The following is a 25,901-nucleotide window of genomic DNA, read 5'->3' as shown; positions in this document are numbered from 1 at the left end:
AGTGTAACATTTTTAAGGAAATAACAGAGAATATAGGCTTAATCCATTTTCACAGTACCGTACTGGTACTGAATTGCTAAGTTTGTTGTTTGTAAGTCTATACTTTTAGTTTGGAGTAATGGTTAGCACGCCTGACCATGAAATGAGTGGGCCCGGATTCAAATCCTGTTTGGGGTACGTTACTTACTGGTTTTGAGGTTTTTTCCGAGGTTTTCCTTCAATTCATTAAGAGCAAATGCTAGGTAACTTTCAGCGCTGGACTCTGGACTCATTTTGCTGGCATTATTACCTTCATTTCACTCAGACACAATATAACCATAGCAATTGAAAAAGCGTCGTAAAATAACCAATTAAAATGATTATAGTAGTTCAGCATTATTAAGCATTATTCAGAAATTAATATGAATGAATGAATATATATCTATAATAATGAAAAAAACCAGAAGAGTGAGTCCCAGCAAATGTTCCCACTACTGCTGCTGTTTCATCGGATTTAAACTTGCTATACTACCATATGTGTCTTAATAAATTTGATAAGTCTTCAAAATTGAAGATCACATCACATTTATTGATCACATTTCCATTCCCTCACATATGTGGTACATAAGAGGTTACGTCCATTTTCGGTTTTTCCCCTTCAAAATTTTCTAGAGCTCCTTCAGTGGAGCAGCGTAACCTGGAGTGAGACAAGTGCCCAGCAGGCTTGGAGCTCACATATTTAGTTTCTTCAGCCCCGAACCCCTTGCAAGGACGCGTTTTGCGTACCTTTTAAATTTGTCCTCCCAATCTTCCTCTTTCAATTCAATTAAAAAATTGAAGATCTTCGTTTTATGAATAACCACTAAATATGTTCATTCAACTATTCTCAAGAGTTTGTCTGCATGGCTAATGCTTGGCTTATTTCATCACTCCAGACAAGTTTTTATGTTGTCCTTTAGATATCTGCTTTATTTGTGCACTTGCCGAGAGAGGGGAATGAAGGAAAGAGGGATAGACATCAACAAATGAAGCTGCATGGCTAGTGAATCCCGTCCCCTGCAATTAGCTAGTCTGTCTGCCCCTGACAAGCAGCAATAAACACATGCTAAAAATTAGTGTAGTTACATTGTGTTGTGTTTATCAATGGTATAGTAGCCTCGTTTAATTATTAGGCAGCGGCATTCCTTTTAAGATTTGTAGGTCTTTATTGCATGCACCGATAATAAAATGAAAATGCGACGTTGTCACGTCTTGTTTGTTGCTGCTATATATTAATATAACATGGAACAAGACACACTGCTAAAATTTGCAACTCTGGTTTATATATACACTCCGCGTGGAGTATTGGAGCGGCCTTCAAAAGACTTGATGACAATGGACAGCGCGACATAATTAAAATTATTGAAACTACAAAGCTTCCGTCCTCTTTGGCACCACTAGCCTACTAATTGAACGTGGCTACTTTACATGTTCTGTGTGTGAATTTGTACACATTTTGAAAAGGAACATATGGAAAAAGAAAATTGTGTGGCAGAATAAGGAAAAATTTTAGGTGTCAATTTCCTGGGCGCTCAGTTTCATTTCGAAAAACAATACTGAATTTAGTGAATAGATTTATTGAAATAGATTCTGTGAATGATGTGATGTGAATTAAGTATGACATAAGATGGGAAACACTTCCAGCAGCTACTGTTTGGAGGACGAGTACTGAGTATTATTAATATAACCTGTGGTAACTTACTACAAGAACTTTAATCTGGCGAAGTGCTGTGAGTTCAGGGGTGCAAAAAATGAGAGTAACGGCAGAGCAAGGAACCTGCCAACAGAAACACCAGGAACGTTTGCTGGGACTCACTGTATCTTTGATAACACGATAAAGAACTAAACTAAAACATATAATGAGATGGTAGTGTTATTTTCATCAGACAGATTTTTAGCTATCTCATTCATATTGTAACTTTTTATTCTGCTTTTACCACCATGCACCCGATGACAATGTGACTTTTATTTCTAATAATTCACCCAACAACAATGGGTATTCCACTCAACACAGCAACACAATAGTCGTTATTGCACTCCACACGACGACAATGACAATACACGACGTGTATTATTGAGAAGAACAATAATGTACTCCTAATTTCAATTAATGTTCACAGTGCACTATGTGCAGAAAAAAACTGTCGGTTCTCAGTTCGTTCGCCTTGGCTAGTTCTTTTAGCTCACTGTTCAAGTTCACTGCACATCGAACTCAGGTCTTCCGGATGCGTCGCACTCGCCTGGACACTGCCACAGTTACGGAGTCATGTTCACTGCACGTCGAACTCAGGTCTTCCGGATGCGTCGCACTCGCCTGGACACTGCCACAGTTACGGACTCACTCATATTCACTGCACGTCGAACTCAGGTCTTCCGGATGCGTCGCGCTCGCCTGGACACTGCCACAGTTACGGACTCACTCATATTCACTGCACGTCGAACTCAGGTCTTCCGGATGCGTCGCACTCGCCTGGACACTGCCACAGTTACGGACTCACTCATATTCACTGCACGTCGAACTCAGGTCTTCCGGATGCGTCGCGCTCGCCTGGATACTGCCACAGTTACGGACTCACTCATGTTTACTGCACGTCGAACTCCTGCCTTCCGGCTATGGTCCACGACACATCGAACTCAGGTCTTCCCAGTTGCGGTTCTGTGCACGTCGAACCCCGGTCTTCCATATGCTCTCGAAGGCTGGCTTCCTTGCTCGCTCGAAGACTCACTTGTAGACTGACTTCCGAAGACTTGACCCACTGACGGCCACTCATGGTGTTATTTATTACACCGCACATTCTGGAATCTTCGATTCGCGTGGTTTTCGGAATCTTCGAGAGAAATGCTCTTCTAGACGTTTCCCTTGCTCTCTTCGCTCCGCGCTGTTACCGTAGCTTTCCTCCCCCTTGCGTCAGAGGTTCGTGTTTCCCTGCACCTTCCTTCTCGCTAGATGCGCGCGCAACCTCCCGACGCGACCAGAATATTCCAGCATGGCGCCACATTGCTCCCTCCTTAGGGCTGTACATCCCGGACAGTCCCTTGGTAAGCTGCTAGTCAGACCAGGTGCACCACCATTATCTTCCCTCGGGGTTGTCGCTGGATGCGGTACACCACGTCGTTGATCCGGGTCACCACGCAGTAGGGTCCATTCCAGGCATGCTGCAGCTTCGGTGATTTTCCTTTGGTTCTGGTAGGTCGATACAGCCACACCAGGTCGCCCTCCTGGAATCCTGCAGAGTTGGCTAATCTGTCGTAACGCACTTTCATCCTGTCGCTGGCCATCTTGAGGTGCTCTCTAGCGAGTTGATGGACTCCATTCAATTTCTCGATCAGTTCTGCCACGTAGTCAGTTGCTGGCTGGTCGGCGCGCCAAACAGCAGATCATAGGGCAGGCGCAGCTCTCTCCCGAAGACAATGTTTGCCGGTGTCATCCCTGTTGTATCGTGGACCAAAGCTTTGTAGGTGAAGAGGAACAGTGGAACTCTGGCATTCCAGTCTCGCTGATGGTTGGACACTACTTCCGCAAGTGCTCTTCCATGGTTTTGATGTAGCTTTCCACTAGAGGTGGGCAACACGATTCTTTTTCAGAAGTCGATTCCAACGATTCAATCACACATTACGAATCGATTCTAACGATTCGTTCACGATTCTTCTCAGTCTGCGATTCCAACTATTCTTTTGAATCGTCAACGAGTTCACGATTCTTCCCACTCTGCGATTCCAACTATTCTTTTGAATCGTCGCAAGACACTTTCCTTTGCAAACCACGCGTAGAACAAAAACGTTCTACATCTCTCTCATAGATGGCATAAGAGGCGAGACATTGGATTGTCTCTTTCTCATTGGCTGGAACCATTCAGTATGAACTCCATTAGTCTACAAAATTATCCAAGATAATGTCTCTAAATTATAATTTATCAACTGAACCTTATTATGAAGTACATTTTTTGCATTACATCTCTATTTAACTATGCAAATTTCAGGTTTGTGTTCATTATTTTCCATATTTAACAAATGCAGTACATATTTTGATTTCACTCTCGCTCGGGAGCATTCGACACGGTTCGGAAATGTCCGTTGACAGGTTACATCAAACAACGAATAGAATCGTGGGTTACGATACCATGCCGATTCCTTCATATTCTTTTGAATGACGATTCGTTACGATTCGTTTGAACGACGATTCGTTACGATTTTTTTGAACGACGATTCGTTGATACCACGAATCGATTCTTACGATTCTTTATTATTAGTCGTTCGAATGAACGATTCGTTCACGAATCGACCCAACTCTACTTTCCACCATGCCGTCGGACTGTGGATGGAGGGGAGTGGTCCTGGTTTTATGCACCCCAGACTCTCGAACTATTCTCTCATCAGGTTGGATTCGAAGTTGCAGCCCTGATCACTATGCAGTTCCCTGGGCACCCCAAATCGGCAGATGAAATTGTCAAGCAGTGCGTCTGCCACTGTTGAAGCCTCTTGGTTGGGAACCGCTTACACCTCTGCCCATTTTGTGAACTAATCCATGGCTACTAGCAGGTAGCGGTTCCCTCGATCTGTGGCTGGGAACAGTCCAGCAACGTCGATGGCGATTCTCTCAAAAGTTCCCACGTTGTACTGCTGCATGGCTCCCCTGCTGCGTGTCCTTGGTCCGCGACTGGCTGCGCATATGTCGCACCTTCGGCACCATTGTTCTTTGTCGATTCTCTGATGCAGCCTTTCACATCGAAATAATTTAAATGGATAATATGAAGATACTATTTTGATAATATTTAAAGCTGTCATAAATGTTGTTAAAATTAAACGGATTTTGAAAATAATCAATTCAGTAAATTTTTTATTGCACTTTTATATATTTTTCGATTTTAAACTTCAGATTAAACCCTGCGCAGTACATAATTGGTCTTTACTTTAACAAAAACTTAGCCTACTCTTGTTTTCATCATCATCATCAATAGCTATCAGGGTTTAGGCCATTTGGCCTGTTCCGTCTCAGGTGAAAAGCTGGTCTCTCCATCGCTTCTTCGGGCGTCCACGATCTCGGTATCCAAGGGGTCTGTAATTTAATAATCTCCTGGGTAGTCTATCATTTGGCATCCACGTCCTTGTCGTGATCCCTGGGCAATGTAACCTCAAGGTTATAGCAAACGGGAGAGGGTGAGAGCGAGTATCCAGCGCTCACAAACTGGATCCCCCTGGCTATGGGAGCATACCCAAACAGAAAACAGGCAGGTTCAGAGGCCTTAAGGTGGCATTCCCACCACTGAACTTTCTCAGCGATGGGTTGGTAACCCATTCTGAGGAGATTTTACTTACCCGTCATTCTCAGGAGAAACAAAGCCGGACTGTTATACTCTTGTTTTAAAACTACAAATTGTAAAAAATGTAATATATTTTTAGGATACAAATTATCTATCCTTATACTGCTTTTTTGAGAATAGATAATTTGTATCCTAAAAATATATTACCTTTTAGAAGACTGCTAGATGGGGCTGAAACAGGTCTACAGAGGACTAATTCGTGAAGGATGATGATGATGATTTTTAAGATACACTGAAATATTGCAAGCTACGAGTACATATAATAATTTAGGATCTTCTTTTTCACTTTCCTTACTGTGTGCTATTGCAGTTACGACATGTCTTCACTGACACTCCAAATAGACAGGTTTCCTGCAACAATGATAAATATATATGCTGTTTTTCGTTGCTTCTTTGGCGGACAGCTGTAGCAGGTCTTCTGTTTATGGATGCACGGGTTTAAAAAGTGATGAACTTGTTGTGTTAATATGCATGTGTGGGTTTAACGAGTACTTCTGCAATATTCTTCATGAAAACAATTCTGGAAATTGGTTCGTTTCATAGGAACCTTACACTAATTGCACTAATATTAAGAATTCTATTTTTATTTTAGTAAATTATTTTACGAGGCTTTATCAACAGCTTAGGTTATTTAGCATCTGAATGAGATGAAGGTGATAATGCCGATGAAATGAGTCCAGGGTCCAGCACCGAAAGTTACCCAGCATTTGCTCCGGAAGAAACCTCAACCAGGTAACTTGCTCCGACTGGGAATCGAACCCATGCCATCTGGTTTCGCGGCCAGACGAGCTAACCGTTACTCCACAGGTGTGGACTCAGGAATTCTTAAAAAAAAAAAAAAAGCTATAGGCCAGCATCTGGTTCGACGACCACAACTATACAGGGTGTTTCAGACCACCCGTAACAGCCATTTATTTCGGAAACTAATGCATTAACATTTTCGAGAAAAAAATATTTAATACTAAACCACATGTGAACTTTCACTTGCTTAATTTCATCAATCAGCTCTAACAGGAAGTAGGGTCAGAATGGCAGACAGTTTGAACATTTATAAAAATTAATGGAATTGTCCAGTCTTGCTGTAAAATGTCAACATTAATTGTCTTGTTTACATTTTCGTCTTTTAACATTTCTCATTATTGATGGCATTAACTTTTTGTGGGTTTTCTCATTGAAAGAGTAGGAATTGGTAAAAACGTTTCCTATGAAAGTTGTTTGTTTTGAGGAGCTCTATCAAATGGCACCTTATTTGACCCGGGCTCCCATTTGAAATTTTAAAGTGATACGCCACTGACCCTACTTCCTGTTAGAGCTGATCGATGAAATCAAGCTCAAGTGAAAGTTCACATGTGGTTTAGTAATAAATATTTTTGTCTCGAAAATTTTAATGCACTAGATTCCGAAATAAATGACTTACGTGTGGTCCGAATCACCCATTGCCTTTTTGTACGTTTTCTCATTGAAAGAGTAGGAATTAATAAAAACGTTTCCTGTGAAAGTTGTTTGTTTTGAAGAGCTCTATCAAGTGGCACCGTATTTCACCCATGCTCCCATTTGAAATTTTAAAGTGATACGCCACTGACCCTACTTCCTGTTAAAGCTGATTAATGAAATCAAGCTCAAGTGAAAGTTCACATGTGGTTTAGTAATAAATATTTTTGTCTCGAAAATTTTAATGCATTAGTTTCCGAAATAAATTACTGTTACGGGTGGTCTGAACCACCCTGTATAGTGCACACTTCTCGTCTAGGGCACACCCTTAGTCGTACCATGATATGCAATAATTTCTGGTTTATCACTTACATCATCAAAAGTTTTTGAGTGATTGGATACAGGATACCAGAACGACAACCCAGTTCTTTCTTGGAACGTGAGACACCATGGTCACATTATTGGCAGACCCGAAGATCATCAGTTGTATTTTGTTCTTTGTTCTCGCCATCATCACTCAGCTCTGACTCACTGACTCATGATCGCTTTCTATCGCAACTTCTTCAATGCAATCTAGATCACAAGCACTTCTTCATCGTCCTCATACCACCGTGATATAAATCCATGGCACTATACTAAAAGCCAGGTTATGAACCGACTAAACAGGAAGTAGTTGGCAGGGCGAGAGGAAAGTACGGGTTAGAGGGGTAACCTGTACAGCGATGACAAGTTGAGTGTGGAGGGTTGGAGGGGAAACGAAGCACGGAGCTTTTCATTGGACCTCACGTGAAAATGTCGTCTGCTAACAAAAATCTGGCAATGGAATCACGGAGACAGTGTAGCCAAACTTCCCAGCAATACCAAGCGCATTACAAGTCGCATTTCGTACAGTGTCATTAGCTCGCGCTTTCTTAAAAACCGTAATTTTAATTAATAATATTGTTGATAGTGTTATCGAGAGCTGTATATAGTAGTTATTTTATGCTCGACCATGCCGAAATGTAGTAATTATACACCTGGTAGCAGACCTTTAATGCATGTCATTAAAGTACACCTACTCATTAAAGGTCAGCTTTCTACCGTTATAAAACCGCAAGTATCTATTATTCTCGGATATGCAATCGAAAGAGAATTAGCGAAAAGTCACGGAGGCTGGAAATCCAATACTGTCGCAGAAGGTTATGCTCTGTTACTATAATAATTATCGTTAATTGTAAATAATATTCAAATAAATTCAATTTGTCATCTCGTTTTTCAATGTCTAATTTTATTTCAATGTTATCTCTGTAGGTTCTTATGGCCTAGCAAGGTCAATGTGCACATCTGCTCTTCGGAAAAAATCAATACTTTCGCGTCTGCGCACATGTCACAACATACGGGACATTGCTCCAGGTCAGATACAATAAAATTAACAATATCAAGTTAGAAATATGGTCGAGCATAAAAAGTCGTATGAAACTCGCCTATAATGGTAATTAAGAAGCTCGTATGAAAATTATGAAACTCGCTTGCGCTCGTTTCATAAATATCCATACTCACTTCTTAATTACCTTCATTATAGGCTCGTTGCATAATGTACTATTAAACATATCGTGACAAATGCTGAACACGCTTTTAATCTCGCGCCACTATGTGGCAACAGACCTCAGAAAGATAGGAATAAAACGATGCTTCCGGTTTAGTCGGTTCATAACCTGGCTTTTAGTATAGAGCCCATGAAGGACCAAGACCTACCAGCCGGCTGCTGGCCTCACGTCCACATGCCTATGCAGAGGCGGACGATTATCCAATTAGAATGGAGGTATCTTATGGCCGAAATTTCATGAGAAAATTTCTTCTCCCGTGAGGACTTGAACCAGCGCGCATTCCATAACGCGAGTCCTAGGCAAGGTGCCTTAGACCACGACGACAGGGCATGGGACCACCGGATATAGCCTAGTACTGTTGAAATTAGGAGCATTCACATTCACTGCAAGTCTAGGGCCAGGTTTGTTAAGCATGACCATAGGATTATTCACATTCACTTTGAACAAAGAAGCAGATTTGCTACTCACAGTCTTAGGATTACTTACATTCACATTCTTTTCATACAAGGAGCAGGTTTACTAGCCGTAGTGAGTACCCAGGCACGGTCTGCAAGACAGCCCGAAACAATATTAATGTAATAAATTACTTTCAGAGACAGTTACAAATAAATCCCTAAAAGAGAGGTCTTCGTCGACAACAATCAACAATGACACAGCTGCGCAATTAAATTCGGAATCGAGATATAAGCAGTGTGACCAACAGCAAAGTCTGAGTGACCATGTCTGGGTGGTTGAGGGTTAATTTACAATATGTACCTACTTGATGATAAACTGTTTAATAAGAATACAAACTGGAGGATTTCAGTATTTAGATACGACTATACCAGCAATACAGGAAAGAGTCCTTTGTTTACATTTGACACTACCTCCATGTCGACATGTACACTTAGCGGCAAAAAGAATGGGCCGGCCGACAATTTCTAAGTTCCAGAGACATACATTGCGCATGCTCGTCTCGTCAAAGCCGTAGTTCACCAGGTAACACATAATTAAACCATTTAAATTTGCTGTATTTTGTTTAAGAGTCTAAAATATGTAATAAAATCGAATGGTGGGTTGATTCTAGATACATCAGGGCCCTTGAAGAGTGGAATAATAATAAAATTGATAAATACAAAATCGACCGGAGCGAATATGAACAGGAAAACCATGTATTATGCCGAACTGATATAAACAGTTACAGTAGCGTGTCGTTACGGCATTGGTATATTGAACACGTTGATAATAGTGGCTCAAGGTTCGAATCTCCCCCAATCTTTTTTTTTAATTACAAATTTGCCATCATATGTGTCTCGCAAAGCTATAATTATGTTGCGATATCTCTTAGAATATGCCCAAACTCTAATAAATGATAAACCTCCCTCTCTCTTTCAAGCAATACTGCTATCTATTAATACAACGTTCTGTCTCGTCATTACGCTTGAAGATGACACAGAAACAATAACTCATTGCCCTGGTTCGCATAGGTTATTCTGCGTATGCTACTCTCTGACAGGACTTCGATTGAAGAAATGTCATTTTCTCCGACGAGGTAATTGTCTCCAATAGCAACGATAGTACTGCCCTAGTTAATTGTATGAATGGCCACCGATACGATAATTTAATTATTTATTTGTGTTTGATATGCGTCCGTTTTTTAGGATGTGAAACAAGTATTTTTGTTTATACAGGCCAGGTCTCACCTTTTAATAGCCCATTTTACAAGGCAGGCATAACGAATTTGTTAACAAATGCCATTTCACATTTAAAGTAATAAATTAAGTAAAAGTTAAAATAAAATAATTTTACCGTACCGGGAGGCGAACTCACAACCTCTGGCACGGATGTCAGACTTCTTACCACTGGGCCACACAATGCTCGTATGGTTTACTACATTATAGAAGGATGACTTTCAATGAAGAGACACCACAGCAATGCCTTGCAGTGGGTTACGTTTACACGAGTGAACCGCGTGATAGAACTTAGCATTTCTATCGACCAAGAGTCGGCCCATTCTTTTTGCCGCTAAGTGTACAAGCAATAGTGAATGCACAGTTAACTTCAGTTAATGGTCTATTCATAACCAATTTTTTCTCTCATTCTTCGTATAAAGAATTTTCGCTATATCCCATTAATCTTCGTTCTCTCCATCCTTTTGGCCTCAAGATAAATCGACGTCATTGGTACCTAGTTTAAAAACCGCCTAACAAGATTTTTAAAATGTGAAGTAAAGATAAATTGTACCAGTATATGAATTTTTAACCCAATGTTAATAACATTTCGAATATGATACGTGATAAAGAGAAAACTCTTAACTTGGGAAGTTGTGAGGGACACTTTTAATTTTTGCACTAAAATGAACTGGAAACTTAGAGAAGAATTCGGTAGTGATCGTGAACATAAGACTGTCAGTATATCACTTAAATATTTTCTTGTAGTGCATGGAATTAATATAGTTTTACAATATTCATTACTAATTTATTAATATTTAGGTTTGTACATTTCGAGTCGGATGCAACTATTTACATTTTTTATTGCAGGTTACCTTACACAGCTGTATTTTTATCTGTTATTGAGCACTTATTTGTTTGTACATACATATAATGTATACTTTCCTTGTACTTGTTTCTATTAACACTAATTTCCATAATTGTTGCTTTACTAATCATAATGTGTAAATGTATTACCTACTTCTTGTGGTGAATGTAGGACCTGAAATCTGTGCAAACAAAACTAACCATCAATTATTATGTTTTTTTGTGTGCTGAAGAAAACAGTTCTGAACAATTAGAAGGAAGGGTCTTTTTTTATATAAATAGTTTTTATATTATGAATATGTTTAATTGTTACTCCTTGTCTTTTCCTCGCTGATTAGGCCTACTTTTTATGTGTATGTATATTATCCTATTGCAATCAAGCTACAATATGTATACAATCTATTGGAGACTGAGTGCATTACCCTGTCATCATGCTAACTTAACACCTCTGTAAAGGAAAATGTTTTTAACCTTTATCATCTATATGGACATTTTTGTTTTATAAAAAAAATACCGTAAAAGGCAGCTTTCTTTGCAGCGATTTATACTGATACGACATAGAGCAGCTAGTAGATAAAGGTTAAATATTTGAATTTGTTTCTGTTAAATGAATTGTCATTGCTAACAATATAAAATTTTTATAACGCAGAATGGATAAGATTAAATGAATATTAGCAACACGATAAACTGTACAGATGATGAAGTGATGCTCACTTAGCTCCTTTCAAGATAATGTTCTGTAATGTGCAGAAGGTGTATCGTTTTACTTGTTAATGAATTGATATGTACATAACATAAGCTGTTAAAAGTGTCTTGCTCCTTGCTGAATACGATGAAATTCATATGGATATTACGATACAAGAGTTTTCTTTGTAACATTAGTAACACTAATGGATCAGAAATATAAAGTATATACCTACCATTCTTACATGACAGTAGTCAAATATTACTCGTACATTATTTTCCATGCAGCCTGATATTAAGTAATCAATCAGATCTATGTTTGTTTAAGAAACTCTTCCGACATACGCAGAATTCTTATTATTGGAAAAGAAAATGAATGTTTGCAACGTTTATTTATGTCTGTGGGCATAGGAGAATTTTTAATTATATTATAAATTAATGATCAATTTGGGCAGGCTAAATTATTTTTATGAAAGAACTGAAACTCAACTTTTTAGCAAACAAACAAAAAAATTACCAGTATATAAATTCAACAAATTAGGCTATACTTATTAATTATACAGAAATAAAACTTTATTTTTAAAATCGAATTTTAAAAAAGTGTAAAAATTTATGGTGGTCAAAGTAACTATTGGAGAATTTCAGTCAAATAGTTCTGTTTCCACAGCAGTTATTTCATATTTGATCCGTCATTATCGATTTTTGGTAGACTTTACAATTAATGGAATTGTTTAATAAGAACTTCTTTATTAAACCATCTTAAATATTTTTGCTTTGTAGCAATTACGATATTTATATTATAAAATCCCAACTTGTACCGATGCTAGACACTTCGGTTCTGTAACAAGTGGGAACTGCAATGTTAATGTTGTTGGCAATAAAGCTGTGATGTAGCAAAATGTATACCTGTTTTAATGCAGGTATCGTATTTTTAGGTGTTATATCACCTAAACTGTTTGCAGGACCATAACTGTCATTGGTTAGCTGGTCCATATCCCATTTATGCATGCCACGGCAGGTCAGTATGCTGAAATGGCATTCAATCCATTTTTTATGAAATGGTTACTGGTGTGACTCGGTCCCCAGGTTGCACCACGGGAAGATGGAGAGGTTATGGAATGCCCTTCACTATTCCTTGCAACCCACATTTTTAATGTATCGTATCATTAAACAATCCATTGCATTATCAAAATGTGATAGTATAATTTCGAGGGAAAAATTGTTCCGGGGCCGGGCATCGAACCCGGGACCTTTGGTTTAACGTACCAACGCTCTACCAACTGAGCTACTCGGGAACTCTACCCGACACCGGTCCAATTTTTCCCTCTATATCCACAGACCTCAAAGTGGGCTGACAACCGTCAAGCAACCAACTTTGAGTGCACACTAACTCCATGTGACTTAAATTGTGGTTTTCTGTTAATGAACAGTGACGTGTATTATGCAAATGAAGATTTCAGGTATAACTCCTGTAAAGTTGATTTGAATAATTTCGAGTTATACCTGAAACCTTGATTTGCATAATACACGTCACTGTTCGTTAACAGAAAATCACAATTTAAGTCACACGGAGTTAGTGTGCACTCGAAGTTGGTTGCTTGACAGTTGTCAGCTCACTTTGAGGTTTGTGGATATAGAGGGGAAAATTGGATCAGTGCCGGGTAGAGTTCCTGGGTAGCTCAGTTGGTAGAGCGTTGGTACGTTAAACCAAAGGTCCCGGGTTCGATGCCCGGCCCCGGAACAATTTTTCCCTCGAAATTATTCAAATCAACTTTACAGGGAGTTATACCTGAAACCTTGATTTGCATGCGTGTGATAGTATAGTTCAAGAGCCTAGATATAACCAGTATAACAATTATGAGGTTATAATATATAATAAGTTTTTTTAATTAACCACCTATGCTTATATTTTATACAGTTGTGAATTAGTCTATCACATTAACGTTTTCGATACTTATTTGTTTCATCATCAGATGTATGTGCATGAAGTGAACCAAAGTGAAATAATAACAACCAATGTGTACTTTAAACAAGTGTTTTAAATAATTGTATTTTAGACATTGATTTTAGATTTAAAAGAGTTTTAGTGTTATTAGTTAATAGTATATCAGATATTACAATTGAAACCATGTACAAGTATATCATGCACATGTACAAGTATATGGAAGTTCACGAAACATACGCCAATTGGCTAGGTTTTTAATCACTATCATGCACATACATCTGATGATGATACAAATAAGTATCGAAAACGTTAATGTGATAGACTAATTCACAACTGTATAAAAGATAAGCATAGGTGGTTAATTAAAAAACTTATTATACATTATATCATAGTAGCTTATCGGAAAATAAAAACAAAAATGAAATTATGAGGTTGATTTCGAAACTGTGGAAACATTTGCTTAAAAAATATGATGAAGAACAATATCTTATTTGTAGTGGGTGCCGAGAATATTGCGTCTCCCCTCCTGGCTTGTGATATTTCCAAGCTGTTAGAACTGAAAATCTAAAACGAAGAATAGCAGAAAAAAAACCGAAATGTCATTGTGCAATTACCAGCATACAAAATCTAATTCTGATATTTTTGGAGTTTAGAGCGTATGAATTTGATCGTGTTGCGCAAGGACTCTGTTTTCTTGTTTGTGTGACTTGTGCTCTGTGTTTTAACACTTGCATTTGTTTCTCTCTGTTGGGTGTCAGGGAGACGTGCTCGCGCTCTGTGATTTTCCCTGGACCGACCGTCCTCCATAACAAATAGTCTTGTGACTCTTTTGTGTTTTGTGCGTCCGAAGACTCAAAACTAGGGCCGCCGGGGTGATGTGGAACCGTAACAAAACAAATAATAAAAAAGTAAAAAAAAAAACTTGATACAGCAGCTTTTTGATAATAGTAAATACCATATCATCATCATGACGTGCATCATCTTCAGCAGCACTTGGAAGCGCACAGGCACGTGATAGACTGGCTGGCCTGCGTCGCTATGTTTAAAGAAGAAAAGTACAGAGTAATTTTTATAAGTAAATAGATCAACCCTATAAATCACTATAAGAAGTCCTGTTAAAAAAAAAAAGACTTATGCAAAAATAAGGCATTCTCTGTCTCCTGTCTTAATTGTCGTTTTTCTACACAAATAGAACTTAATTTCTGTTAAGTTTGTTCTGTTTTTCTTATTTACAATGTCTACGAATATTTTATGTAATTTTTACCAGCCATTTATCCATTTGTTTGGTATGTTATTTTTTTTTTGCCCCTGTTGCCTGTGGAAGATTATGTGTATTTTTTTTTTTTTTCCGGGGATGGGTGTGGAACTCTATAGTGAAATGATTGATTAAAAGGCAGTTTGAAAAATGAAATGAATAGAAAAAGAGGTGAATTTATACGGATTATATAGTTCTGTATGAAAGTAGAAACAAAACGCATTTATAAAATGAAGTTTGAAAAAAGTTAACTTTCACTAAATTGACTGGAATTTATTTTTAATTGCTGTTAAGTGTACTGAATGTAAGAGAGAGAGCGATCAATGGGGACAGGCCAATGGGTTACTGCTTTATAGCTTTTATTTTTGGCTATAAAACAAAAGAAAAGAAAATAAATAACTTATATTTAATTTAATTTACGATTTGGTTGTTTAAGATGAATCTGGGTTCCAATTCAGTTTTACTTTTCAGTACTGTGCCTTGTTTTTTACAATACATTTTTCTGCTAAGGGAGAAAGCTCGCGTTGGTACCGCACGGCACTGCTGCCCTGCAAGGGACAGACTGTAATAGTGATGGTAGCTTAATAGTATGCAATCAGTTGTTATGTAACAACCCCATACCCTTCGCTCTAGGTCGCATGCCGTATGGTGCCTAAATGAATGAAGCTTTCCGACGACTTCGACCCTTGGGGGTTCATTTAGTAGCTGTTCAAAGAAAAAAATAAAAGAAGTACTTTGTTATTTGTTTTAAACGTGGATCTTGTTACCATTCTATGTATGGAAGGTATTTTCCTAGTCCTTTATGAACACACTTGAACTGAGTGTTTGTTGAATGTTAAGTTCATTAAATGTTAAATCCTGTGGATCTCTGTCCACGTCAATTCACATGCAAACCAGAAAACATTCAGCCAAAGTGAAAGTTGAGAAAGTTACCAAGAGAATATAAATAAATAAAAAAAATTATTATAACCAAAGATGTGTCTTAAGTGTTTTCGTTGCCAGTTATGTGTCTGTTTAAAAAGCCCACCAATGTTGCGTTGTATAACAGAAAATGTTAACGTACTTAAAAGGGGAAAATAGCAAGCTGGATGGCACAAGGCACAAATCATGTGAAGCACGTTTGATTTGTCTAAGTGCTCGTCGAATCCAAAGCAGGGCAAAACTAATCTATAATAGTTGATTTCTACTCCAGACTATGTATAATTCCATGTGATAGGATAGATTGTTATACTTAATATCATATATATACATACAAACAAAGTTTTTGTTCATTATTTTGATTATAGTGGTGAACCGAGTTTATATTTGCCTTGCATTGGAACCTTGCAGGGTGAGCCTATATATAAGTGGTGTTAATTTTTGTTTCTTTCTTGTGGGGTGTTGTTCATACACATTGAACTTTGTTTTTCTTTGTTTGCCATGTTCAATTATTGTAGGTGGATTTGTTAATGTAGAAAAAGATTGTAGGAAAAAAAAAAGTGTTTAATTTTGTTTTTTCTTTCTTGTAATGTTTTTTTGTCAGCACACATGTGTTTTATGTGTGTATGTTAATTCATATGCTCCCATCCGTTGGTTTGCCAGAGTTGAATGTTTGTGTAGATTTAATATTTGCCTGGCGAAATTAGTTTTATTCATGTCGTGGATGACAATAAGTTACTTTATGTGTTGCATCACGCACTGAGCAACAGAGCATATCCGATGTGCTGGGAGTCTTGAGCACTATTCCTTCTATGTTTACTTATTGAAAAGTTGGCAATCTGGGACAGCGAAGGAGGAAAAGCAACGTCTTTCTTCCCCGTTCGCTGTCTTCATTTTGCTCATTCCCCTCATGGTTTAATTGGAGGAGCCTTCCTTGGATTAGATACAATGTGACCTTTTCGTGTTTGTTTCCCTCGTTTCTTGGTTTAAAATGAAGTACGTGCATTTTTATAAAACTGTAAGAGAATATTTTTACAAGATATTGTATCTTTTGGAAAAAAATATTTACATCTTTCGAATAAACAAGTTTTCCAAGGAAGCACTTCATATCACATTAAACCTTATTTCATTTGGGACATGGCCAGTGTATGTTTGCCAAATCATTTAATATTTTGTGCTTGATTGGAAGGCTAATGTAATAATTTTAATTCTATGTGATATCTGTTTCTTTTGTCATTGATTATAATTTATTCGGATCTGTATAACAAGCCAATAAGACCTGCTCCCAGGTAATTTAATTAAAAAGAGGAATTAGATCAGTGACATACAAAAAAGATCAAAATCGTGTCAGTGTAAAAATGCACATTAAAAATGCACAAAACTTTAAGTGGGGAATTCATGTTAAAATAATTTTTGATACAAAGAGAAATGTGGGCATGTATGCTTCTTCAAGTGTCAAATATTGAAGAAAGAATGTCTGTTGTCTGTCATGCACAGCTGTTGTTTAAAATAAAGAAGTATATATAAATAAAATATAAATAAATAAATATATATATATATGGAAAGCAAATGGTCTACGAAAATCTCAGGAACAAAATGTAGCCGCCATGTTTGTTTCTGTCCATGTGAAAATAGCACAGCAGCAGTTTGTGTACCTCGCCCGACTGTTTGATAATGATGTCACAGAAGAGTGCTCACAACATGAAAAAGTAGACAAATTATTTAGTTTTAATGAAGAAAAAAAACTATTGACAGCAGGAACATCTTTATACCATTATAGCCAAATGAAATAGCATTAAATATGTGATTATTTATAATGACTCCTCTGTGTACTGTAAAGGCAGCATGAGACAAATTAAATGAACCTATTTTGGAAGTACATATGACTTGCACTTTTCTTATAAATGGACATCCTCTTGCTCCCTTCTTTCCGCCATTCCCACTGATCTTTTCTTAAGAATAGGGTAACCCAACGAGTTAGATACTATAGAGAGGCCAAAGACCTCAGAAAGTTGAAGACAATTGAACATTGGTCCGCCATGTTTCGGTTAGTCAAAACAAAGGGGCGTGGCTCGGATGTTGTAGGAAATGACTGTGATGAAGTTAGTATTATTGTGAATTAAGTTACATATTAAGACTATGTTAATAAGTAAAAAGTAAAATACACACAAGACTTTACGTTTTATAACAGCTGTAGGCCTATGTTTTATTAGTTTCACTAAATATAGCTCAGATATTAAATGACAAGCTATACTCGATGCAACCAAAGCAATGAATTTAATCGGCAGAAGAAAAATAAATAATTTTTTTACTTCGTCATAAATTTAATTACCTTACAGCTAATCTAACCTAATATGAAATTATGTAATTCAGTGCTCACAGGTGATTACAAGAGAGACGACGTATGTAACTAATAGGAGTAAAATATAGGAAAGGTAGTGACGAAAATTAAAAAGAAAATATCCAGTAATTAAGTTATTGAGAAAAATTCATTTGAAATTGGAATTAACACAGAGAACTTTTGAAAACTGCAATTATTAAAACTACAAATAACCTCTTAGCATGCAACATAATAATTAAAGAATGACACTAATAGAAAGTTACTCATGATCATAACTCACCACATTTATTAAAACGATAAGATACTTACGATTAACATTGTTATCAGAAACAACAGGAGCCACAGCTAGGTACACTTCTTTTCGCGTAATGGAGACATCATGTAGTCTAATATAATTTGAAACAAATATTGTCACGTGATGGAGACATCGTGTAGTCTAATATAATTTGAAACAAATATTGTCGCGTGATGGAGACATCGTGTAGTCTAATATAATTTGAAACAAATATTGTCGCGTGATGGAGACATCGTGTAGTCTAATATAATTTGAAACAAATATTGTCGCGTGATGGAGACATCGTGTAGTCTAATATAATTTGAAACAAATATTGTCGCGTGATGGAGACATCGTGTAGTCTAATATAATTTGAAACAAATATTGTCGCGTGATGGAGACATCGTGTAGTCTAATATAATTTGAAACAAATATTGTCGCGTGATGGAGACATCGTGTAGTCTAATATAATTTGAAACAAATATTGTCGCGTGATGGAGGCATCGTGTAGTCTAATATAATTTGAAACAAATATTGTCGCGTGATGGAGACATCGTGTAGTCTAATATAATTTGAAACAAATATTGTCGCGTGATGGAGACATCGTGTAGTCTAATATAATTTGAAACAAATATTGTCGTGTGATGGAGACATCGTGTATTCTAATATAATTTGAAACAAATATTGTCGCGTGATGGAGACATCGTGTAGTCTAATATAATTTGAAACAAACATCGATCTCACACGTGTCTCACAACTAGGCAGAGGCTTTTGCAGAATAAAACTGTTCTTACATTATTTTGAACAATAATGACAAATTGTGTGTGATGCAAGTGCTAACTTTCCTCTTTGTTAACAAAAAGAGCCCTACGCATTAATAAAAAGAAAATTGGAGTAGGCCCTATAAACACAATAAATACTAAACTCTTGTTGGTACAAACTTATTAATACAGATATTTCGCTTATGCTCAGTCCGTCTTATCTTATAATTCTCTGCGGCAATGGTACCTGTATTGAGAAGGTTTAATTATCCAGCAACTAATATTATGATTTACGATACATTTCATTTAAATCCGAGGGAATGAGACATTTTTGGAAATTTTAAAGTCTTAATTATTACTTTTTCATTTATAAATCAGCTTTTTACAAAACCTATAGCGAAATGTTTAAATTAAATATTGATGTATCTGAAAAATATAATACATGTACTAACTCGTTGCAGTGTACCTTTGATAAGCACTCCTTGCGGAGGCTGGCGGTACTGTAGACCGCCATGTTTTTTAGGGAACGATCCATAGTACTGTTGGCTTCCGCAGGGAGCGCTTATCAGAGATCTTCAGCCTCTCTATAGTATCTAACTCGTTGGGGTGACCATAAAAATGGAACAGGTGCCAGAGACCATTTCCAGTGGCTGATTAGTCACTTGGCCATGGCTTAGTTCTGTGGGCGTAGTGTAAGATGAGTTTCGAAATTACGAGAAATTTCACCTGTTGGAGTTGGCTACGGTAAGAATCTTTCTGTGAGAGGTTGTTCAGTGTTCAGAACTACACGAGAAACGTTTACAGATTTGACACACGTCACCTTGGCAGTGTTGTAGCAAATGTTCCATGCGTAAAAGAATTTCACTTCGAAAATGCACTTTGCGTGGACATACTGTAATTATAAAGATGCACTTATTACACATTTTTAAAAATTGATAATAGAATAAGGGAGGGGATTGTCGGATAGGTCTGGTAATGTCGGATAATCTCGGATAACATATTTCTTTTCCATCGAATGGTGCAATCTGATGTGAAAATAATGCATTACATTCTCTACAAGTAGACGAACATCTGCATGAATAGCCATTACTGTTGAGTGCTTCACTGTGTGTGAATAGCGTGTTTTCAACGTTTCTGCAAAAAAAAAAAATTTTGGGGGTAAGTAATGTGATTTATTCGTTACAAGTTATTCTTATATTTACACAACATGGTATGCACTGTTTGATATACCATAGATAAGGCTTCTTAATTCTCTAATTGCAGAAATGCTATCAACAACATGTTTCATGCAGCTGGCTTGTTTTACTGTTTGTGAAGAGTCGGCCAATGTCGGATACTAGCTGAGGGCAATGTCGGATACTAGCCGAGGGCAATGTCGGATACTAGTCGAGGGCAATGTCGGATGCTAGCCGAAGGCAATGTCGGATACTAGCCGAGGGCATTGTCGGCTGTCTTTCAATGCTGCTCGCTACATAAAAGCTGCCTTAAACCCATTTGTATGTTTTCTATAACAAACCACTACATTTTTACTCATGGGTATTTTTAATTAATGTAAGTAATTAATTTTCTAATTAATCGAATATTATGAAGTAACGAATTGTTTCTTCTTCTGATATTTTTAGATGCCTAAAGTAAAAGAAAAAAGAGATTCAGTCTAAAAAAATTGAAGTCTGAAGATATGGTAAATGCCATTGTCGCAGTATGGCAGAAAAGAATGGGCTATCTTGCTGCTTCCAAAAGATTCAATGTACCTCGATCAACATTATTTGATTATGTACGGTCCAATTCTGAGCCCACCAAAGCCGTTAAATCGAAACTTGGACGAAAACCAATACTCCCAGCTTCACTTGAAGAGAAGCTAGTTGACTATGTGTTAATGATGGAGAGAAAATATTTTGGATGAACCAGAAATGATGTTAAAAGGCTTGCATATCAGTTGGCTAAACAGAACACTATTGTAATAGTTTTTGATATGCAATATATTATTTTAAATGCATTATCATACCTCCTACATAATAATGTCTAATGTATCCGACATTAGCTTCCCATTCTGTCAGTGATGATATTATTTCTGTTTTGTCTTTGCACGTTATACAGCAAATACTTATTATGTAATTACCTAATACTTATGTACAATCTGCAGGAACCTCAAGAGGTTATTATAATACTAAGTAATTCCAGTTCTAACTTTTTTCAATTACCTTTATTTTGAAACATCAAAATGGTATCCGACAATATCCTCCCTTACTCTACTATTGTAAAAGGACTTAGACAAGGTTGCAGTATGTCTCCATCCTTATTTAAAATCTACTTTCAGCATATATTAGAATACTGGAATAGATCGTGTGGTGGCATGGGAATACCAATGGAAGGGGGCTTAACAGTGCATTCATTATTGTTTACAGACGACCAGGTTGTCATAGCCAGAAGTAGAGATGATGCTAAATATATGATAAGAAAGCTTTTGGAAGCATTCGAAGTTGGAGGTCTTGGGGTGAATATGAATAAGACTGAATATCTAGTTATTGGAGGAGGTGTGAAAGATATTATATTGCCTCAAGGAACCATCAAGGCTGTTATGCATTTTAAATATTTGGGATCAGTAATCCATGAATCAGGTAGCTGCAATGCTGATGTAGATCGAAGAATATTCCAGGCAAACTCGATAAAAATGCTGAATGGGATTCTATGGAGTAGGAATCTTAGTAAACAAACAAAGAAGAGAATCCTTCAAACAGTCATTGAGAGTATTTTAACTTATGGTGCTGAGGGTTGGACGTTAGTAGAGGGGCAGAAAAGTAGAATATTGGCAGTACAGATGGATGGGATCCGGAGAGGGGCCACGATATCTAGGTTTGAAAGAAGGAGAAATGGAGATGTAAGACAGCTGATGGAAATGGAGGAAACTGTTACCGAGAGAATTGAAAGACGAACTCTGCAATGGTATGGGCACGTCAATAGAATGGGTGTGAAAGACTTCCTAAGACTTTCCTCCATTGGTCACCTTCTGGAAGAAGAAAACGTGGACGGCCGAGAGCATCATGGAAGTCTGGTGTAGTCCAAATGATGATACAACATAATCTGAAGGAAGGGTACTGGCAGGACTGTGAAGTATGGAAGATGGGAATACAGGGTAACTGCTGATAAGTGGAAATGCCCTCAAAAGTAAAAGTAAGTAAGTAATACTATTGTAATACAAATTGGAATTTTAAAACATGTACTTTCTGTAATAATTAAATGTATTTGATTTGATTCTTTTCACTTAATAGTTATTTATGTAACTTGTGTGAAAAGTGGAACTTTTTTGCATGAGTAGAAAGCTTTTCAGTACGAACTGTAGGCAAGTGCTGAAATTACACGAGTACACAAAAGTTCATGCCCATACAAGTTTTATTTCAGAACATGATGGATTTCTATGTGTGTAGGACGACGAAACACAAGACAATTGAAGGGTACACGGGAAAAACGATCAAGGTCCATCAAAAATCGAAATTGAGTTAATAATGCTATCTTATAGTGGAAAGGAAGTGCTATCATGTGGTCTAGCTAGTAATAAGAAATCATCGTTCTTGGCATTCCACTACGTCAATTTCTATTAAATACACACATAACAAAGTATTAAGTGCTTAAACTTTAAAATTCGTTTTTCTCGAAACTTTCTAAAATGGACCTTGATCGTTATTCCCGTGTACCCTTCAATTGCTATACTACCTGTTACATATGGTAGCGATATGTGGATTAAAAAGCCTCACATCAAAGGTTTTAGCTTGGAATGAAGGTCTGAGGGCTCATTAAATGATATGCGCGAATAGGACAAAAAAACTTTTGTTCTTCCAGAATAATTCAGAAATAAATAGTAAAACTGGTTTTAAATATGAGATGCAATAGAATTCCGAAACTGTTTTTTTATATATATATTTTCTACCGAAAGCAGGAGAAATTTAGAGAGACCAAAAAGTGATTTCGTGAGGTTGGACGACATTTATACATGGGGAAAGGAAAAATATAATACCGGTATATACAGTATGTGAGACGCTCAGCACACAAATGGCCTAATATAGAAAAATTGCAGATTGAGTCCATAGTATTGCATTTATTCATTCCCTGCACAATCTATTACAGATTATAGGTTCGTCATTTGATACAAACGCAAAAATACACACAAATAAGATTTCTAGTATGAATTTAATTTTAACACTCTTAAATTTTCCAAAGAATAGTAAAACTACCAAAGACACAATAAATAACAAGATATATAATACATTTTCCGTTTACAAGACATTAAATAAATTAATTAACAGAGGCTAGATAAAAACAAGATAGTCCTACATTATTATCAATATTGTTTGGAGAAAAAAAATTATGTGCAACAGTAATGAAGGTAGATATTTTGCTTTATAGCTTTAATGCAAGAAATCAGTGATTTTGAATGGCATGGACTGGAGCAGAATAGTTTTTACCCTGGTTTTGAAACCTTCATAATTTAAATGTTTAATATCCCCAGGTATCTTGTTATATAATAAGATACCTGTATGAGAAATACTGTTGAGACTTTTGGTAATAGTATGACAATTTATATGCAAGTTGTTGGCAGTTCTTGTGTTATGGTAGTGAGTTTCAGAGTTCTTTTAAAATAGTTAAAATTCTTATGTATAAAGCAAACAGTTTCTAGGATGTAGATGCAGGGGAGTAATAAAATATTTAATTCTTGAAAAATTTCTTTGCTTGGAGTGCATATAGGAAGTTGTTTTATTATTTTTATTATTTTCTTTTGAAGTTTAAATACTTTTATGCTCGACCATGCCGAAATGTAGTAATTACACACCTGGTAGCAGTCCTTTAATGCATGTCATTAAAGTACACCTACTCATTAAGGTACAGGTGTTCAGCCAATGACAAGTCAGCTTTGTACCGTTATAAAACCGCAAGCATCGATTATTCTCGGATTTGCAATCGAAAGAGAATTAGCGAAAAGTCACGGAGGCTGGAAATCCAATACTGTCGCAGAAGGTTATGTTCTGTTACTATAATAATTAGCGTTAATTGTAAATAATATTCAAATAAATTCAATTTGTCATCTCGTTTTTCAATGTCTAATTTAATTTCAATGTTATATCAAAGTTAATATTTAGTTTACTCTGTACGTTCTTATAAGCTATCAAGGTCAATGTGGACATCTGTTCCTCGGAAAAAATCAATACTTTCGCGTCTGCGCACATCTCACAATTTACGAGGTATTGCTCAAGGTCAGTTAGATACAAATAAAATGAATAATTTCAAGTTAGAAATATGGTCGAGCATAAAAAGTCGTATGAAACTCGCCTATAATGGTAATTAAGAAGCTCGTATGAAAATTATGAAACTCGCGCTCGTTTCATAAACATCCATACTCGCTTCTTAATTACTATCATTATAGGCTCGTTGCATAATGTACTATTATAGCTTCAGAGAACATGCCCCAAAGCATTACACCATATGAAAGAATGGAATGTACATGGGCATAGTAGACTACTTTCAAAGTTGAAAGAGATATGCTTTTCGTAAGAATTCTAAAAGCATAACATAATTTGCACAGTTTTCCAGAGAGATATAATTCAATAATAGTTTATATTTTCAATCAAAACACTTATCAGTATGTGAAGTCAGAAAATAATTCTGTTACATCATATTATAATTTAAAGGTCACAAATATTTTCGACTTATACATAAAAAGTCATCTTCAGGTGAATCATTAAGCAAACAATTTTGAAATTAGGTGAGGGACTAATCAGGTACATTTTGATCTAGTAGTTGAATGCACATGCAGGCATTTTACAAATATATAGTTGCCATGACTCTGAGGTTAAATGGTTCACATACAAGATAAAACACTTATTTACATAGATAACTGAAATCTCTCATTTGCGTGTATATGAAACTATTGGCATCTATGGCCTAATGTTAAAAACTTGGCCATAGATGCCAATAGTTTCATATACACGCAAATGAGAGATTTCAGTTATCTATGTAAATAAGTGTTTTATCTTTTATGTGAACCATTTAACCTCAGAGTCATGACAACTATATATTTGTAAAATTCCTGCATGTGCATTCAACTACTAGATCAAAATGTACCTGATTAGTCCCTCACCTAATTTCAAAATTGTTTTCTTAAGGGTTCACCTGAAGATGTATTTTTATGTATAAGTCGAAAATATTTGTGACCTTTAAATTATAATATGATGTAACAGAATTATTTTCTGACTTCACATACTGATGAGTGTTTTGACTGAAAATATAAACTATTATTGAATTATACTTCATAACACTTTTCTGAAACAATATGACCTTTAAAAATAAATTTCCAGAGAGAGCTTCAAAGAGCTCCTCATATTGTTCTCTTCAAAGTGTAAATCGGCCTAAACCTCATTCCCAGTTTTTCCATGAGATTTCAGCACAAATTTCGTTTGTATATTGCATTTTGCGCACTCTTACAAAGAGGTAAAGTGGAAAAATAATTATGTGGGTTGGGCCATTTGTGCGCTGAGCGCCTCTTGTGAGAAAAAGAGAAGATGGATTCTAGTTTTGTTTGTGTTTTAACTCGTTAGTACTTATGTTACCATGCTGAGTTTCAGTTATTCGACAACTGTACCAGAAGGACAAGAAAACAAGAATCTGAAATCTTAAGATAGATCACTGATTTTAAAATTCTTTCCTACTATGTAAAAAGTTCTCTTCAGCCTCTCCATTATATGATTGGGGGTTGATTTATCTTTGTCGAAAAGCACATATTGAGGTAGGTAATTTTATATGTAACATTATTATTATTATTATTTGTCAATAGACTTGTAAACAGTAGGCTACAAGTTTCT

General features: G+C 36.6%; 1 protein-coding gene across 13 annotated transcripts in view; it reads left to right on the top strand.

Moving 5' to 3' along the window:
- Nucleotides 1-17,555, top strand: part of LOC138700306 (CUGBP Elav-like family member 2) — a 1,672,689-nt gene extending 1,655,134 nt beyond the window's left edge. For all 13 annotated transcript variants that reach the window (XM_069826845.1, XM_069826839.1, XM_069826850.1 and 10 more), the window contains one exon: nt 14,260-17,555. The gene's annotated coding sequence lies outside the window, so the exon portion shown is untranslated. The remainder of the gene's footprint in view (nt 1-14,259) is intronic.
- The last annotated feature ends 8,346 nt before the right edge of the window (nt 17,556-25,901 follow it).

Source organism: Periplaneta americana, chromosome 5 (assembly GCF_040183065.1).
Source record: "Periplaneta americana isolate PAMFEO1 chromosome 5, P.americana_PAMFEO1_priV1, whole genome shotgun sequence".
Classification (NCBI taxonomy): Eukaryota; Metazoa; Arthropoda; class Insecta; order Blattodea; family Blattidae; genus Periplaneta; species Periplaneta americana.
This window is presented reverse-complemented; position numbering and strand designations above follow the sequence as displayed.